The sequence below is a fragment of the Haliotis asinina genome, chromosome 9 (genome assembly GCF_037392515.1).
Source record: "Haliotis asinina isolate JCU_RB_2024 chromosome 9, JCU_Hal_asi_v2, whole genome shotgun sequence".
NCBI classification, from domain to species: domain Eukaryota; kingdom Metazoa; phylum Mollusca; class Gastropoda; order Lepetellida; family Haliotidae; genus Haliotis; species Haliotis asinina.
The window spans coordinates 838,834-853,098 of NC_090288.1; positions in this window are offsets into that span (position 1 = coordinate 838,834).

Genomic DNA, 14,265 nt, shown 5'->3' on the forward strand with positions numbered 1-14,265 from the left:
TTTCAACTTCGAAATTTTGTGTTTCCCGAATTTAATTGTGGCGTATTTAAAGGGTCGGTCTTGCTTTTCTTACTGATGTCAAGGCTGGTTCAACTGGCGGAGACTTTCAAGCTATTAACACTTCAAAGCGCCCAGCCACTATGACGTGAGATCACGCGATGGCTATTCTCGCTCTATGTCCGGAACATCATTGTTCACGTTGACCACCTGGGAGGGTATTCGGGCGGACATGAAGATCAAAGATGCAACTGATTTGCTTTTCAAGAACGAAACGTGGTCAGGGGTTTAGAAACTGCAGCAAAGGGTAGAACTAATTTACATTTTTGCAACTTTGTTTTATTAAAAAAAACAGGTTGTATTTTCACTTACTTGGTTTGTGAGAGTTTGGCAGACAATAAGATAAGCTTCATATCACAACACATGACAATTCCAGGCCGCCAAACATTCTCGAACAAACCAGCATCCATCTGTGGTGAACTTGGTCGTGTCTGCGAGAACCATTGATTCCAGGATAGTGTGACAGTAGACAACATCTGTGGTGAACTTGGTCGTGTCTGTGAGAACCATTGATTCCAGGGTAGTATGGCGGTAGACAACATCTGTGGTGATCTTGGCCGTGTCTGCGAGAACGATTGATTCCAGGATAGTATGGCAGTAGACAACATCTGTGGTGATCTTGGCCTTGTCTGCGAAAACCATTGATTCCAGGATAGTATGGCGGTAGACAACATCTGTGGTGATCTTGGCCGTGTCTGCGAGAACCACTGATTCCAGGGTAGTATGGCAGTAGACAACAGCTTCAGTTTTAAACAACAACGCAAATATGAGAAATGATTTTGTATTAAGAAGGCTCGTTCATACTTGCATGTTTTACCTGGGCACAGCTCTCACATTTTTTTTCGATTACGAGGATCGGGTGGTCAGACTGACTTGGCTGATACGTGTCATCATATCTCAACTGCGTAGATCGACGCCCATGATCCTCATCAGTGGATTGTCTGGTCCAGACGCGATTATTCAAAGACCAACGCAACACAACTGGAACATTACCGAGTGCGGCGTAAAATTCACTCACTCAATCACCCACTGTATATTTATAGTCTGGTTCATAATTATTGAGAATTTTTCTTCTTACTTTGAGCTATCCTAACACCTCAACTGAGTCACTGATACTTAAAACTAAGTAATGGTATAAGGGAGGTAACTCATCTTGGCCTACTGAGCATAGTACAATTAGAGTTACCTCCCCTGAATTTGTAGCAGACGTCATTTTCCTCAGCACTGTCAACAATGTCTGCTGAAGATAAAAGAAGGTTGATTTTTAAGTTGTGTAATCAAGGAATTGATGATGTAAATACATTGGCAGAGAGAACAGGAACTCCTCTTTCTACTGTGTATAGGATTAGGAAGAATTTTAAAGAGGGAAAGGATTTGGGGCACCAGAAAGGAGCAGGGAGACCCAGAAAATTGGACTTCTCAGATCGCGTCCGGCTGGGAATTTTAGCGTCTAAAAAGCAAAGGGCAAGCATCTCCAACATCAGGTATGAAATGATAGAAAGGGGATCAACAGTTGTATCAAAATCTACAGTTAGAAGAAATTTGATTGATCTTGGATGGGAGAAAAAGACTGGAATTCCTTCTCCTCTCATGAAACAAGAACATAAAGACAGGCGTGTTGAGTGGTGTTTGGCACATGAAAACTTTGACTGGGAAAATGTGATTTTTACTGATGAAAGCTCAATATGGGTATATCCCAATAATGTGAAAATATGGACAAAGTCTGCGTCAGCACCGTTGTATCGACGACCTAAATACAGCCCAAAGTTTCATGTATGGGGAGGGATATCCTTATTAGGAACGACCCCGCTGTGTGTGTTTGAGGGAAATCTGACAAGTCAACGCTACACTAACATATTAGATAATTTTCTCCTTCCATGTGCACGTGTTTTATGGAAATGACTGGATTTTGCAGCAAGATAATGATCCTAAACACACCGCAAAACATGCCAAGCGGTGGTTTCAGGAGAAAAATGTGACTGCATTACCATTTCCTGCATATAGTCCTGACTTAAATCCCATTGAGAACATTTGGGGGATGATGAAGGAATGTGTGAATCAAAAGGGGTTGACAAAAATTGAAGACATGAAGAGAGAAGTGGTCCGATACTGGGACAGCATAACTCACGAGACACTAACCTCTCTGATAGGAAGTATGCCTACCCGTCTTAGACTGTGCCGTGAAGCTCAAGGAGACTTGATAAAATATTAAATTGTTACCTACACAACATGAAAAGGTCAGTGGACTGAAGAACGGTTCGTGGAATGCGTATTCGGACATGTTTAGTTAGTGGATGTTTTGTTCTTGGACAGTGTGTTGTGCTCGCAAACGCACTACGCTTCGCGGAAAGGACTTCTGCACGAGATTTCCATGCATGCATCTGATATAAGGACAGGTTGTGATTCTGTAAAACAGTATTAGGGTTAGGTTAGGAGAGTTATGATACTGATTATGTGACGACTGTGTGTTAGATGTTGAACGGTTGACTTGTTAGAAATTAGTTGGTCATAATCGGACCTCAGTGGGATATTGCCAGTGTGCGGTGTCTTACACTCGTTAGTTTATTGTAGACAGACAATTGTGGGGAAATAAAATTTGGGGTTGGATAAATGGAGTTTTGTTTTGTTTTGTAAATTCCACTGCAAAACAAAATGGTAGCAGAGCGTGGTTGTTTTAGGTTAGTTGCTGGTTAGTTCTGTCAAAGGTTTGGTTAGGTTGATTTTACATCATGTCGGAGAAAGCAGTGAAGCAGAAAGCTTCAGTGGATGAGGCCAAGGTTGCAAAAATAGAAGTTAGTGACAAAATCATCAAATTAAAGAAACAAAAAGCAGCAGCTAAAACTGCTTTTACAAAATGCAAAAACAAACTGTATAATTTGATAGAACATGCTGATGTTCCTTCCCGTCGGGAGGTAAGAGATGTAACTGACAAGGTAAGTTCACTTCATCTTAAGGCAGTGAATATCATGGTTGACTTGATTCAGGCATATTCAGATATTGGGGAAGCTGGAAACAAAACGCAGGTCTACAAAGAACTTGCGTCAGTAGAAGGGATAAATGAAGATGTTGTTAAAATGGCACAAACATATTTGAATGAGAGGTCAGATGCTACTTCTGTAAGCAGCATAAGAACAGGTTTATCAGTGCTATTCTATCAGGAAAATCAAGTCGAACAAACAGCACAATCTGATCAAAAAAAATACAAACTTCAAACAGAACATTGACAATGAACAAGGCATAAATAAGAATGTTGTCACAGTGAAAAAAGAGGAGAAAGTCGAATGTCTGGATCCCAAGTTAAATGTGGTTGAAACTTCTGGAGCATATTGTGATGTTCGCAGAACAGATCCTATCACAACTAGACATGAGCTTGGAAGGGATATGTGGAAGCAACTCAAAAGAGTCTCCATACCCACATTTAATGGTGACATTAACATGTTTGAGAATTGGAAAGCGGCATTTGTAGCTTGTGTGGACATGGACCAGCCACCCCCGAATACAAACTGTTACAGTTAAGACAATGTCTTACCGGAGAAGCATTGAAAGTAATAGCTAGTTTAGGTCATAGTGCGGCTGCATATGACATCGCATTAGAACGTCTTGAACGTAAGTATGGTGGCAAAAGACGTAACATCGCTTTGAAGTTAGAAGAAATAACAAAGTTCAGACCAATTAGGTCAGGTAATGCCAGGGACTTGGAGAAGTTTGGTGACTTGCTTGATATTTTGGTGGCAAACCTTAGAGAATCAGATAAGTTAGAAGAGTTGGGTAATGGAACCTTATACTCACAATTGCTACAGAAATTAACAGAGGCCATGGTACTACAATATCAGAGGTGGATATTTGAGACACAGAGACAGGAATCTGTCGAAGTCCTTAGGGAATGGATTCTGCAAGAATCAGAGTTTCAGGTCATTGCAAGTGAAGTGATAAATGGGGTTGCTGAAAGGCAGAAATCACATGAACGTAAAACATCAGGTAAAAATGGGACGTTCTTTGGCAATAAAGAAAACACAACGGGTCAATGTCAAATGTGCTCAGGTGCAAATCATGAGATGTGGAAGTGCACCAAGTTCAAAGACTTGAGCGTTAGTAAGAGGTGGGAGGTTGCAAAGAGGTTGAATCTTTGCTTCCGTTATTTAGGTCCCAACCACTGTGGTAGGAGTTGCACTAGGTTTAGTGAATGTGGAATAGGTGGTTGTTTAGCTAACCACAATCGCTTACTTCACACTGATAGGAAAGTAAGGACTTGGACAGATGGGGCAATGGTAAGTTACCCCTTAAATCCTGTGAATGAAACGCAACCAACCACAATGTCTACCTCTCAATGTGACATATCATACACAGCACTGAGAACTGTTCCAGTAGTTCTCAAAAATGGACATGGCAGGATTACAGTGAATGCTCTCTTAGATGATGCAAGCACGCAGACATACATAAATGAAGATATAGCTCCAGAACTTGGGTTACAAGGACATAATCAAAAGGTGTCAGTGAATGTTCTAAATGGCCGAAAGGAGAGTTTTGAATCAATGACTGTTAACTTTGGGTTTGAAAGCATTGATGGTTCAGTTGATGTATCAATGTCAGCTTTCACAACTACGAATGTTACAGGCAAAATGCAAGTAGTAGATTGGGAGAAACATGGACAAAAATGGAAACATTTGGATCACATTAAATTTCCAAAACTTATTTCTCGTACTGTGGTTGATGTCCTCATAGGCATTGACTAGATCGACCTTCATCGTTCATATAAAGAGGTAAGTGGTGGTCCAGGAGAACCGGTTGCAAGACTTACACCTCTTGGTTGGACATGCATAGGACGTGTTCACTGTGAGAACCAAACACATTTTGCAAGTACTTTTCTCGTTGATAACAATAGAACTGAACTGCAGAATCTCGATGCTTTAGTGCACAAGTTCTGGGAATTGGAGAACATTTCGTGTAGCTCAGTGAATGACTACACTGATGATGAAATGGCTGCAGTTGAAAAAGTTAAACAGACACTTCAGTACAACAATGGCCATTACCAAGTAGGTATACCTTGGAAAAATGACACACAGACATTACCAGACAATTACAACATGGCTTTCAGTCGTCTTCTTAGCACTGAGAAGAAACTGTCGAAGAACAAAGAGATTGCTGAAGCATATTGCTCAGTTCTTGATCAGTATGTGGAAAAAGGATACATTTGTAAGGCACAGTCAGAGGGAAGTGAGATTCAATGGTTACTACCTCATTTTCCTGTAGTTCGTTCAGACAGGACTACAACCAAAGTACGCATTGTATTCGATGCTTCTGCAAAGTGTCAGGGAGTTTCACTCAATGACACAATACATCCAGGACCGAAATTGCAAAATGACCTTTTTGAAATCTTGCTCCGTTTTAGGAAGCAACCCATAGCACTTGTTTGTGACATCTCAGAGATGTACCTACAAATTGAGGTGAAACCTGAAGATCGTAAATACCTCAGGTTTCTATGGCGATCCATGAATTTAAATGAAGAACCAAAAGTGTATGAGTTTAAACGAGTGTTGTTCGGCTTGAATTGTTCACCATTCATAGCACAATACATTTCTCAAGAACATGCAAAAGCACATCAGACTGAATTTCCACTAGCTGCAGACACTGTAGTAAACTTCACATACATGGACGATAGTATGATTTCAGTTGAAGATGAGATAACTGGGGCAGAGTTGTACAATCAGTTGAGTGAGCTATGGCGCACAGCAGGTATGAACGCTAGAAAATGGCTTTCAAATTCCGTTAGAATCAAGGGCACAGAAGGTAAACATCAACAAAAATGAATTACCGTCAGTGAAAACACTAGGTCTTATGTGGATTGCAAATGATGATGAGTTCAGTTTCTGTATGAATGTTCCTGAAGACAATTTGAAGACGATAACCAAACGAATGTTTCTCGGTGAAATCGCAAGGATCTTTGATCCACTTGGACTCTTGACACCTTTCACCATTGTGGGTAAAATGATGATACAAGAGATGTGGATAGCAGGTGTCGGATGGGATGAACAGCTTGATCCGGATCTGAATCTTAGAACTTTGAAATGGGTGAATGAGGTGAAAGAGTTATGCCATATCAGAGTACCACGGTGCTTGAGAACCAAATCTGAAATAGAAAGCAAAACATTTCATGTATTTACAGATGCATCCCAAGATGCATATGGAGCAGCAATATATGCAGTTTATACTTACCAGAGCGGGGAGGTGGTGAGTCGTTTAGTTACCTCCAAAAGCAGGGTTGCTCCTCTTCACTCTGTAAGCATTCCAAGAATGGAGCTGATGGCAGCAGTTCTTGGGGTAAAATTGTTTGTTGCTTCAGCAAAGGTGTTAGAACTGTCCAGTGTCAACACACATTTTGGGTGTGACAGTAGCAATGTGTTATGTTGGATAAAAAGCCAGAGTAGACAATACAAGTCGTTTGTGGCAAATCGCATTGGTTACATCCAGGAACATACCAGTCCATATCAGTGGAAATATGTTCCATCTCAGTTAAATCCTGCAGACATACTTACCAGGGGTACATCAGTGAAGAATCTAGCCAGTAGTACATGGCTGACAGGACCAGCATTTCTGACTTTCACAGAAAGTGAATGGCCAGATCAAACTGATAGATTTCATAGTGAAAGTACTTCTGAAATGAAGAAAGCATCTAGAAAAAGGGAACTTGTTACTCTACTGACTGAAGGTGAGGGGAAAACATGGCGTCTTCATCCATCCAGATACTCTGACTGGAAGAGGTTGACTAGAATATATGCATGGGTATGCAGATTTATTACCAATGCACGTATTTCACCAAAATTGAGACACATGGGTAATTTGGGGGTAGAGGAAATCCAAGATGCTGAGATAAGAATCATTAGTCAGATGCAACAACAGGAATTTGCGAACGAATTTCATGCATTACAACATGGAAAACAACTTCCAAAAGACAGCAAACTCAATGGACTTCAGCCAATAATCGATGAAGAGGGGCTCATTAGATGCAGTGGCAGGCTGAAATATGCTGATTGCTTGTCTTGGGAAGCATGAGTCGCAATAATCTTGCCTCGAAAAAACTGGGTGACAAGACTTATCGTAAAACATTACCACGAAGCAGGTAAACATGCAGTAGGTACAAATCAAACTTTGGCTGCTCTCTCCTCAAGATACTGGGTCACTGCTGCTCGGGAAGAGATTCGAGCCTGGGAGACAGAATGTGCCTTTTGTCGAAGACAAAAGGGTCAACCGAGACCTCAGATTATGGCTCCACTTCCAAAGCTTAGAGTTAGCTATTCACTGAGAGCATTTACTCAAGTTGGAGTGGACTATGCAGGGCCTTTTCTGACTATCCAAGGAAGATCAAAGAAAAGACAAAAACGATATTTATGTCTCTTTACTTGTTTGTCCACAAGGGTTGTACATCTGGAAATGTCATATGGTCTTGACAGTGACTCATTTTTGAATGCCTTCTTTCGTATGACAAATAGGAGAGGGATTCCTAAAGAGGTAGTATCCGATAATGGAACTAACTTTATAGGTGCTGTGAAGGAATTGCGGGATTTGGTTAAACAACTTGATGTGACTGCTCAATCATCCTTGGCTAACAAGGGAGTCATCTGGAGATTCAACCCTCCTCATGCACCACATTTTGGTGGTGTCTTTGAATGTATGATTAAATCGGCGAAAAAAGCTATCTTTGCCATTTTGGGTAAAGGGGACGTCACAGATGAAGAACTAACAGCATTTACTGCAGCCGAAGCACTCATCAATTCTCGTCCACTCACTTATCAAAGTGCTAACTGCCAAGATGATGTACCTTTAACCCCAAATCATCTTATGCATGGACAAGTTGGTGGGACATTTGCGCCAGATAGTGTTGATACAACACCATACAACCCCAGAAAAAGATGGAGACGAGTACAAGAACTTGTGCGGCACTTCTGGAGGAGGTGGTTGAGAGAACTACTACCAACTCTTCAAGTCCGAAAGAAGTGGAGAGAGAGACTAATCGCAATCTGAAGGTAAATGATGTCGTCATCTTAGTATCACCAGATTCTCCACGTGGAAGTTGGCCTTTGGGGAGAATCGTCAACACATATCCAGGCAAGGATGGACATGTTCGGGTCGTGCAAGTGAAGATGGGGAAGACTACGCTGATGCGACCGGTGACAAAGGTATGTCCACTGGAATGGAGCTCAGAGGAGGACTTCAAGGAAGATTAAGTAGATCAGGGATGCAGAGGAATCGAGACGATGGAACGTAGCCTGGAGAAGGGATTAATCGTCGTTGTCTGGAGGTATCAACAGGATGGATCTTCGCCTGGAGGATAAATTGTCATCGTCGGCAGAAATCTCAAGAGGATGGGCACATTGAAGACAAGGATGGAGCATGGATGATGGATCAAGTTCGTGTGGATAACTAAATTCGATGGACTTCTGTATGGAGGATTGACTTTTCAAGATTCAAATAAGGATACAAAAGGACTATTTCCCAGGATTTGTGTATGTGAAATGTACATTTTCATTTTGTGTGATTCATGATTCTTTGATATCTACCAACTTCTGATAGACAGGAGTCTATCATGGAGGGGGGGGGGGGGGGGGGATGGACTGAAGAACGGTTCGTGGAATGCGTATTCGGACATGTTTAGTTAGTGGATGTTTTGTTCTTGGACAGTGTGTTGTGCTCGCAAACGCACTACGCTTCGCGGAAAGGACTTCTGCACGAGATTTCCATGCATGCATCTGATATAAGGACAGGTTGTGATTCTGTAAAACAGTATTAGGGTTAGGTTAGGAGAGTTATGATACTGATTATGTGACGTCTGTGTGTTAGATGTTGAACGGTTGACTTGTTAGAAATTAGTTGGTCATAATCGGACCTCAGTGGGATATTGCCAGTGTGCGGTGTCTTACACTCGTTAGTTTATTGTAGACAGACAATTGTGGGGAAATAAAATTTGGGGTTGGATAAATGGAGTTTTTGTTTTGTAAATTCCACTGCAAAACAGTCAGTTCACTTTCACAATACATTCAGTTTTATCTGATTTGTTCTCGTTTAATAATATGAAATGCTTTAGCTATTCTCAATAATTTTGAACCATACTGTATCATCAATCATTGGCTATTTTCTGTATATTCAACATCAGTCACTGGCCATGTTCTGTGACACAACTTTTAGTGTTCCTCCCAACAGGTATTCCCTTTTAGTACATTAGATCTGTGAGCATGTAGTTGATCTCTTCAAAAACAGTTTTTCATTGTAGTGAACAAGTCGCCTTTGTAGCGAACTTGAACACATTCACGTGGACGAATGTGTAAACGGCACAATTGGTTTTGGTCATCTCCGCCCAGTCCGAGATGAGGCATGTGGTTTACGTCAGAAGCATATCAGCTCGCTGTCTCTCAGCATACATGAAATGCTTCAGGCGTCTGTCTTCTCACGGCCGTCACTGTCACGATTGTTTTGTTAAGCAGCAGTCCTTTCATATGGACAGGTATTCGTCATGGAATGCAGTCAGTGTGCAGACACCAGGAACGCGGTGGTGTTTGAAGGCACGCCCACAACTGACGTCTCCGTGACGGCCACACCTTCGACAGACTGAATGTAAACCCAGTCGTATACATCTTGAAAATATGCAGATCTGGACAATATACTAATCAGCGTTTAGGCTTACCTGTATTAACCAAATTCACCAACTGAAAAGGGCTGTCCACATCACGACACGGACATTCAAACCACACAGGTTGTATCTCCCGACATGCACAGGGTGTTCTGTACGTTCACCCCAAACTTCCCCCCACATCCCCGGAGATGCACAGGGTGCTGTGTACATTCACACCGCGCTTCCCCCAGATGCACAGGGTGCTCTGTACAATTATTCTAACCTTCCCCCAAATCCCTCGAGATGCACAGTGTGTTGTGTACATTCACCCCAAACTTCCCCCAAATGTTCCACTATGCACAGGGTGTTGTGTACATTCACCCAAAACTTCCCCCACACACCCCGAGATACACAGGGTGTTGTGTACATTCACTCCAAACGTCCCCCACATCCCCCAAGATGCACAGGGTTTTGTCTACATCCACCCCAAACTTCCTCAACATCCCCCAAGATACACAGGGTGTTGTCTACATTCACTCCACACGTCCCCCACATCCCCCAAGATGCACAGGGTTTTGTCTACATCCACCCCAAACTTCCTCAACATCCCCCAAGATACACAGGGTGTTGTCTACATTCACCCTAAAGTTCCCCCACATCCCCCAAGATGCACAGGGTTTTGTCTACATTCACCCCAAACTTCCCCCAAATCCCCCGAGATACACAGGGTGTTGTCTACATTCACTCCAAACGTCCCCCACATCCCCCAAGATGCACAGGGTTTTGTCTACATCCACCCCAAACTTCCTCAACATCCCCCAAGATACACAGGGTGTTGTCTACATTCACCCTAAAGTTCCCCCACATCCCCCAAGATGCACAGGGTTTTGTCTACATCCACCCCAAACTTCCTCAACATCCCCCAAGATACACAGGGTGTTGTCTACATTCACCCTAAAGTTCCCCCACATCCCCCAAGATGCACAGGGTTTTGTCTACATTCACCCCAAACTTCCCCCACCTCCCCCAAGATACACAGGGTGTTGTGTACATTCACTCTATGCTTCCACCGCATCCCCCGAAATGCACGTAGGTTGAAACACCAGAAGATCCGTGCCATATATTAGGTGGTCGGGCTCCGTGATTCAATCTGTGTTCGTCACGTCAGTCACTTGGATGTCTGGTCTGACCTCGGGTATTTAGAAACTGTCGTCAAGTTGCCCAAGTATTGCTGAATGCTACACAGAGTCTTGAGCGACTTTTGATGGATGACTTTATTTTAGCACTTTGGAACTGGATTGGGGAGCATTGGTTCTCAAGTGAACCCTTTGTACGCCCACTATTGAAATACGGTGATAGACGTGCTATAATTACACACTGCTATATACAGACATCCACAGCAGGTATTACAGACAAGATCTGCCTTGGGTTGCTGTTTTGTAGGACGATATCTCAAAGACATCACGACCTACTTCACCTGGGTATCACCACTCCGTCCCCGATATTACATCTGTGCGCGTGACGTGATGGCCTACTTGAAACTTTCAAGGAAAATATATGTGTTGACTTGGTGAACCACACAGCGTTGTGATAACAGGTAACAGAACATCAACAGATCGATATGCTTGAACGAGTGTGAACACTTGGATCATGTCCTATATAGTTTCATATTGGTTGTATTGACTGTGGGCATCAACTGTGGAAAAACGGCTCACGCCGTTGGTGTAATTACACCGTTGTCCCTCGATAATTTACTTTGTACATTCCTGGCAGGCTATGGCTGCATGATTAAATCTGAGATAAGAGACCTTTTACTTTCTGAACCAACACACTAAAAGTCATGCACTGATATTATCTCAGCATTACTTTAATTTGAGATAAAAGTATTCCGTCACCGAAAATTATTCCTCTGGCGTCTCAGACGGGCGCTATGAATGGCATTTGAAGGGATAAACGGTGTTTTAAGTCCGCGTACATGCCCCACTGTGACACACGTTATCAACTACTTGAATTCTTTCAGTGGACCAGTCACATCAATGTGCATGTCGATGGCAGGTGTGTATCACTCCGTCTGCCTTTTCAGCAGGGCAGTTAACTCCTGGCGGGTTTGCGATATATCGGCGCGCACATGTTATTTTGTGATATCCTAGTAAATACAGTTATTTGGAGATATCGTGATGTATACAACGTATTTTGCGATACCTTGGTATATACAGGTTGTTTTTCGACATCCTGGTATATCCATGTTATTTTGTTATATCCTTTTATATATGCATGTTGTTTTGTGCGACATCCCGGTGTGTACATGTTATTATAGACCTGATGATGTATCCCGGTGTGTACATGCTATTATAGACGTGATGATGTATCTTGGTGTGTACATGTTATTACAGACCTGATGATGTATCCTGGTGTGTACATGTTATTACAGACCTGATGATGTATCCTTTTGTGTACATGTTATTATAGACGTGATGATGTATCTTGGTGTGTACATGTTATTACAGACCTGATGATGTATCCTGGTGTGTACATGTTATTACAGACCTGATGATGTATCCTGGTGTGTACATGTTATTATAGACGTGATGATGTATCCTGGTGTGTACATGTTATTATAGACCTGATGATGTATCTTGGTGTGTACATGTTATTATAGACCTGATGATGTATCCCGGTGTGTACATGCTATTATAGACGTGATGATGTATCTTGGTGTGTACATGTTATTACAGACCTGATGATGTATCCTGGTGTGTACATGTTATTACAGACCTGATGATGTATCCTTTTGTGTACATGTTATTATAGACGTGATGATGTATCTTGGTGTGTACATGTTGTTACAGACCTGATGATGTATCCTGATGTGTACATGTTATTACAGACCTGATGATGTATCCTGGTGCGTACATGTTATTATAGACGTGATGATGTATCTTGGTGTGTACATGTTATTATAGACCTGATGATGTATCCCGGTGTAGACATGTTATTGTAGACCTGACGATGTATCCCGGTGTGTACATGTTATTACAGACCTGATGATGTATCTTGGTGTGTACATGTTATTATAGACGTGATGATGCATCTTGGTGTGTACATGTTATTACAGACGTGATGATGTATCTTGGTGTGTACATGTTATTATAGACGTGATGATGTATCCAGGTGTGTACATGTTATTGTAGACGTGATGATGTATCCTGGTGTGTACATGTTATTATAGACGTGATGATGTATCTTGGTGTGTACATGTTATTATAGACCTGATGATGTATCTTGGTGTGTACATGCTATTATAGACCTGATGATGTATCCTGGTGTGTACATGTTATTATAGACGTGATGATGTATCTTGGTGTGTACATGTTATTATAGACGTGATGATGTATCCTGGTGTGTACATGTTATTATAGACGTGATGATGTATCTTGGTGTGTACATGTTATTATAGACCTGATGATGTATCCTGGTGTGTACATGTTATTACAGACGTGATGATGTATCTTGGTGTGTACATGTTATTATAGACGTGATGATGTATCTTGGTGTGTACATGTTATTATAGACGTGATGATGTATCCTAGTGTGTACATGTTATTATAGACGTGATGATGTATCTTGGTGTGTACATGTTATTATAGACCTGATGATGTATCCCGGTGTGTACATGTTATTGTAGACGTGATGATGTATCCTGGTGTGTACATGTTATTATAGACGTGATGATGTATCTTGGTGTGTACATGTTATTATAGACCTGATGATGTATCACGTTGTGTACATGTTATTACAGACGTGATGATGTATCTTGGTGTGTACATGTTGTTACAGACCTGATGATGTATCCTGGTGTGTACATGTTATTATAGACGTGATGATGTATCCTGGTGTGTACATGTTATTATAGACGTGATGATGTATCTTGGTGTGTACATGTTATTATAGACCTGATGATGTATCCTGGTGTGTACATGTTATTATAGACGTGATGATGTATCTTGGTGTGTACATGTTATTATAGACCTGATGATGTATCCCGGTGTGTACATGTTATTATAGACCTGATGATGTATCCTGGTGTGTACATGTTATTACAGACCTGATGATGTATCTTGGTGTGTACATGTTATTGTAGACGTGATGATGTATCTTGGTGTGTACATGTTATTACAGACCTGATGATGTATCCTGGTGTGTACATGTTATTATAGACGTGATGATGTATCTTGGTGTGTACATGTTATTACAGACGTGATGATGTATCTTGGTGTGTACATGTTGCTACAGACCTGATGATGTATCCTGGTGTGTACATGTTATTATAGACGTGATGATGTATCCTGGTGTGTACATGTTATTATAGACGTGATGATGTATCCTGGTGTGTACATGTTATTATAGACCTGATGATGTATCTTGGTGTGTACATGTTATTATAGACCTGATGATGTATCCCGGTGTAGACATGTTATTGTAGACCTGACGATGTATCCCGGTGTGTACATGTTATTATAGACCTGATGATGTATCCTGCTGTGTACATGCTATTATAGACGTGATGATGTATCTTGGTGTGTACATGTTATTATAGACCTGAT